Source organism: Pteropus vampyrus, unplaced genomic scaffold, assembly GCF_000151845.1.
Source record: "Pteropus vampyrus isolate Shadow unplaced genomic scaffold, Pvam_2.0 Scaffold30, whole genome shotgun sequence".
NCBI classification, from domain to species: domain Eukaryota; kingdom Metazoa; phylum Chordata; class Mammalia; order Chiroptera; family Pteropodidae; genus Pteropus; species Pteropus vampyrus.
Genome location: NW_011888811.1, coordinates 12007916 through 12012775, shown reverse-complemented (window position 1 = coordinate 12012775; position 4860 = coordinate 12007916). Strand labels below are relative to the sequence as shown.

The window sequence follows — 4860 nt, the reverse complement described above, 5'->3', positions numbered from 1 at the left end:
CCTTGATTCAGTTTCCCCAATGGCACCAAATTGTATAACTATAGTATAATATTACAAAAAGGATATTGATAGATACAATCCACTCATCCTATTCAGATTTCATCCATTTTACATGTGCTCATTTCTTTATGTTAATTAGTTCCATGAAAGTTTATCACATGTACAGTTTCTGTGTCCATCACCAGTCAGGATATAGAACAGTTCAATCACAAGGATCCCTTGTGTTACCTTATTAGCCACATCTCATCTTCCTCCCAACCCATAGCAACCAGTGACCTGTTCTCCATCTCTAAAATTTTGTCATTTTAAGATGTTATATAAATGCAATCACAGACTATGTAACCTTTTGGGATTGACTTTTTTAACTCAGCATAAGTCCCTCAAGACTCATCCAAGTTGCTCATGTATCAATAGCTTCTCCTTTTTTATTGCTGAGTAGTATACCTTGGCATGGATATATCTGTTTAACTATTTACCTTCTGAAGACTATCTGAGCTGTTTCCAGTTTGGGGCTATTACAAACAAAAGAGCATGCACATTCAGGTGCAAGTTTTTATAGAAACGTAAGCTTTCATTTCTCTGGAATAAATGGCCAAGAGTGCAATCGCTGGTACATATTTATCGTATAATAAACTGCCATACTCTTTTCCAAAGTAGCTGGACCATTTTACATTCCCACCAGCAATGTATGAGTGATCTAGTTTCTCTGCAGTCTTATCAGCATTTGGTGTTATTTTTTATTTGAGCCATTCTCATAGCTGTGTAATGATACCTCATTGTGGCTTTAAGTTTCATTTCTCTAATGACTAATGATAGTGAACGTCTTTTCATGTGCTCATTTGCCATTTGTATATGCTCTTCAGTGAAATATCTATTTGTATCTCTTGCTCATTTTATAATTGGATTTTTTTTACTGTTGAGTTTTGAGAGCTCCTTTTATATTTTAGATTCAAGTCCTTTGTCAGATATATGGTTTGCAGATATTTTATCCCACTTTGTAGTTTATCTTTTCATTCTTTTCATTGGGTCTTTCACAAAGAAAAAGTTTTTTATTTCGATGAGGTCCAACTTACCAATTTTTCCTTTTACTGGCTATCATTTTTTAAAATCTTATTAGTTATTAATCATTCCTACCTCAATCTTTCAGAGATTATGAAATTTAAGCCATCATACAGGATTTACATCAGACCAGCTTTTGAAAAGCAATGTTAACCAATTCAATTCCTTCCAGAAGTATAGCAATTACAGCCAAGATACTATTGGTGTTTTTACAAAAAGCAGATGCTGGTTTCCAGGATAACCAAATATCACCAAGGGAGAAATAAAAGTATCTCACACATACATACATATACACACAATGAGACCTTAGGTATGTATAAGCACATATTCTGTATCAATATATACTAAGTGCAGAATTTTGATGCCAATCCATGCCATCAAAATATTTCTAAGGTATTAGAAAAAGAGACATATTTACAACTAAGACAGCTTGGAAGCAGCATTGAGGAATACACAAAATGTTAAAAGAACAAGAGAAAGAAATCTGCTAGACAAGGGAATAACATAGACAAAGTGTCTGAAATAAGCATAGAACAGTGGCCACAAACTGGGATTTCGAGTGCCAAATCCAGTCTACAGATGTTTTTATTTGACCTGCAGTATTTAAACATTTTTCACATTAATCGTTAACATTTTAAAATCAGACTTTATATATGAATATAGATTTCTAACTTCCTTTGTAAAACTGAAAGATCTGGCAACACTGGGCCCACATTCGTCTTGGTAATAACTGGCTCATGCCAAAGCGTTGTTGGGGTATTTTAGACAGGGTAGTGCTCTTTAGTTCCCCACAATTTTCACCCAAATCAACCTATTTGTGGTACCTGATTAGACCCTATATGCATTTGAGTTTGCAATACCTGCCTTAAAGGGCACTTAGGATTTTTACAGATGAAGATGCCAATGAGAGAATTCAAGGGTATAGAAATACATGAGAAAGCTCAAAGGCCTAAGATGTGACAGTACGGAATGAGAGAACCAGGAGTAGTAAAAATGGCATAGAAAGAAGCATGCTGGGAAGGCTTAAGTCTAGAAAGGTAGATTTATACAACACCGTGGATCATAGGTAATATAAAGTTATATGATACACATACATTATATATACTCTAAACACACAGAAAAAAAAAAATCTAGATATAACTACTCACACATACAAACCGAGTCTGAAATATTCATTCATTCATTCACTCACTTGCAAACATTTTTTGAGTATCTACTAGGTACCAAATTCTGGAGATTGAGAAATAATTTAAGACACAATTTCTGCCCCACTTACTCCAAGAAACTAATAGGAAAGACTACACAGTTTGTGCACAAAAATCAATGTTTGTGTAGCTGAACATGTACTTTTTCTTACTATCTTTTTACTCTCTTTATGCTCTCTCCAAATTACAACTCATAATTATATAGTTTACATGTAGCATATAATATATACCACATAATTTATATGATTTTATAAAAGACTGGAAGGACACACTCTAAAATACTAAACATTGGTCATCTCTATTCTTTCATTTGTTTAACAAAAATTTAATGAGCAACTAGAATGTGCCAGGCATTTGAGCTAGGTATGAAGAAAATTTTTTGTGATGGTGACTGTTTATATTATTATTACTGTCATTGTCACTACTTCCGTTGTTAGAATGGCTGTACTAACAGTTTTTAGCAGATTCATAATATAGCAGGAAATGCACACACACAAAGTATACGGATTTGTATACATACCAAGTACATGGATTTGCACTATTAAATATTAAATATGTTTTCGTAAGTTTTCCAAGTATACTGTAGAAACTGTGTCACTTTCATAACTGGAGGAGAAAGACTCCAAGAAGTAGAACATTATGAGCAAAACTATACGGCTGAGTCATATTTTTAAAAAAATAAAATTGTACACACTTAACGAATATATATATACTTTCCCCCATTTTCTTTGGGAACTTCCAGCCGCACAGTTACCGAAGTGGAAGGTGCTTTAGCTTAGGAGCTAAGAGTAGGGGCTCTGGAATTAGAATGACTTTCTTTCAACTCTGTACTGCAGTGATTGTTACAAGTTAGTTCACCCATCTGCGTCTCCGTTTCATCTGCAAAACGGGACTAGGAATATCTACTTGACAGGGTTCCTATAAAGATTAAACACGATGCACGTGAAGGGCCTGGAACAGAGAATGAATGGCACACAACCAGTTAGTTGCCCATGGGTAACAGCTGCGGTTAGTACTTATGGCGGCGGTTGTTTCTATCATTACTACAGTTGTTAATACGGCTGTCTAGACTGACAAACATGAGCTCTCACTCCTTCCCACACAGAAAAACAGGTCCCATACGGGAAGTCTAGAGCAAACATGCGCTTCTAAATTGACGACGTCTCGTCGCTGAAAACAATTCTTCGAACGTTGCGCTTCTATAACCAAAGCGCTTTCACAGCCTCAGCGTCTAGCCATGAGGTGTTAGCGCCCAGCCCCAGCCCATTTCCTCCTCTCCCCCAACACCGCCAGACCGGCCCCTGCACCGGGCCAAACTCCTCCCGGAAAGCCCCACAACCTACCTGCTGCTACCCTCACCGCCGCCACAGTCACCGACCAGTCGCTCCTACTGCCCCGGAAGTGCTCATTCAGCGCGGAGGCGGCCTCGCCTGCCCGAGTGCACTTCCGGGTCAAGTCGCTGCTCCTCCCGCAAAGAGCTCGGTGTCGTTCTGGTGAGTGAGGGCTCGGTGGGGGTCGCTGCGAAGGAGATTCTGGGAGTGCCAGGGCTCGGGTTCGAGCTGGCGGGTTAGAGTACGACGTGAAGGAAGCTAGGGTATCTGCACTTTCTTTTTTGAAGTTTAGGCCTGAGCTGCAGAAGTTCGGCCATCGTACATACACTGAGCACCAGCAACCTTCCAGGCACTACCCTGGGCGCTTGGGACAGACAGACTGGTTTACGAGCCACTATTGCCCTGCTCTCGAGTAGTTGACATCCTAGTGTACGAGGTCAACCATAAACATGTCAGCAAACACGATTATCTAAGATGGTAGTGGGTACTTTAAAGTAAATTAAACAGGGATAATGTGACTGAACGAAGTGAAGGAGTAAGCCTTATGAAGTTCTAGAGAAGTAAATTGGAGAAGGAATAGCAACTGCAAAGGCATTCTAGTGGGAACAAGCTTAGCGAGGTCAAGGATAAGAAAAAAAGGCCTCCGTGACTGAAGCAAAAAGAGGAAGATAAGGCCAGAGACTTAAACAGATCTGTGAGCCAGGACAGGATTTATTTAGACTTTTATGTAGAAAGCAGTGGAAAACTATTGAAGGTTTATGCAGAGAAGTGACATGCTCTGATGCATGACTTTTAAGTTACTCCTGACCTCTTATCAGCAAGATGCATCTCCAGTTGCCCTTGAGCAGTGTGAATGCATGACACCCAGACTGACAGCCCGAAAGGCATTAGAGACACCCTGATTGTGAAAAACTAAGTCCCAGAGAGGTGAAGAGACTTGGCCTTTCAAATCTTCCAACTTCATTTAATGCCTTGAGAGTCATCATTTTAATGTCCATATATATAATTGTCAGTTCCTAAAACCCTTGGGATAGTTTCCTTTGCCTTTCATGGTGGTTTTCCAAATTTAGGAGCATCGATATCACCTGGAAGCTTGTTAAAAATGCCTATTACAAATTAGTAGTTGATAGTTGGGCGCGGGGATGGGGAGCATGGTAGAGGGAATGCAGTTCACATTAATATGATGGCTAAGTGGAGGGCCAGGAGAGGGAGGGAGCAATTGGGATCGCTTTATGAACATTATAGATATCTAACTAATGTACTGT

At 39.1% G+C, this 4860-nt stretch overlaps 1 protein-coding gene across 2 annotated transcripts in view; it reads right to left on the bottom strand.

The window, feature by feature from the left end:
• The window catches only part of FAM114A2 (family with sequence similarity 114 member A2), a 32898-nt gene extending 29184 nt beyond the window's left edge, over positions 1–3714 (bottom strand). The window contains exon 1 of one of the 2 annotated variants that reach the window (XM_011356765.2): positions 3608–3714. The gene's annotated coding sequence lies outside the window, so the exon portion shown is untranslated. Of the gene's footprint in view, positions 1–2784; positions 2810–3607 lie in introns of those variants that run through there. The other variant, XM_023528645.1, reaches the window with a different exon arrangement.
• Positions 3715–4860: the final 1146 nt, after the last annotated feature.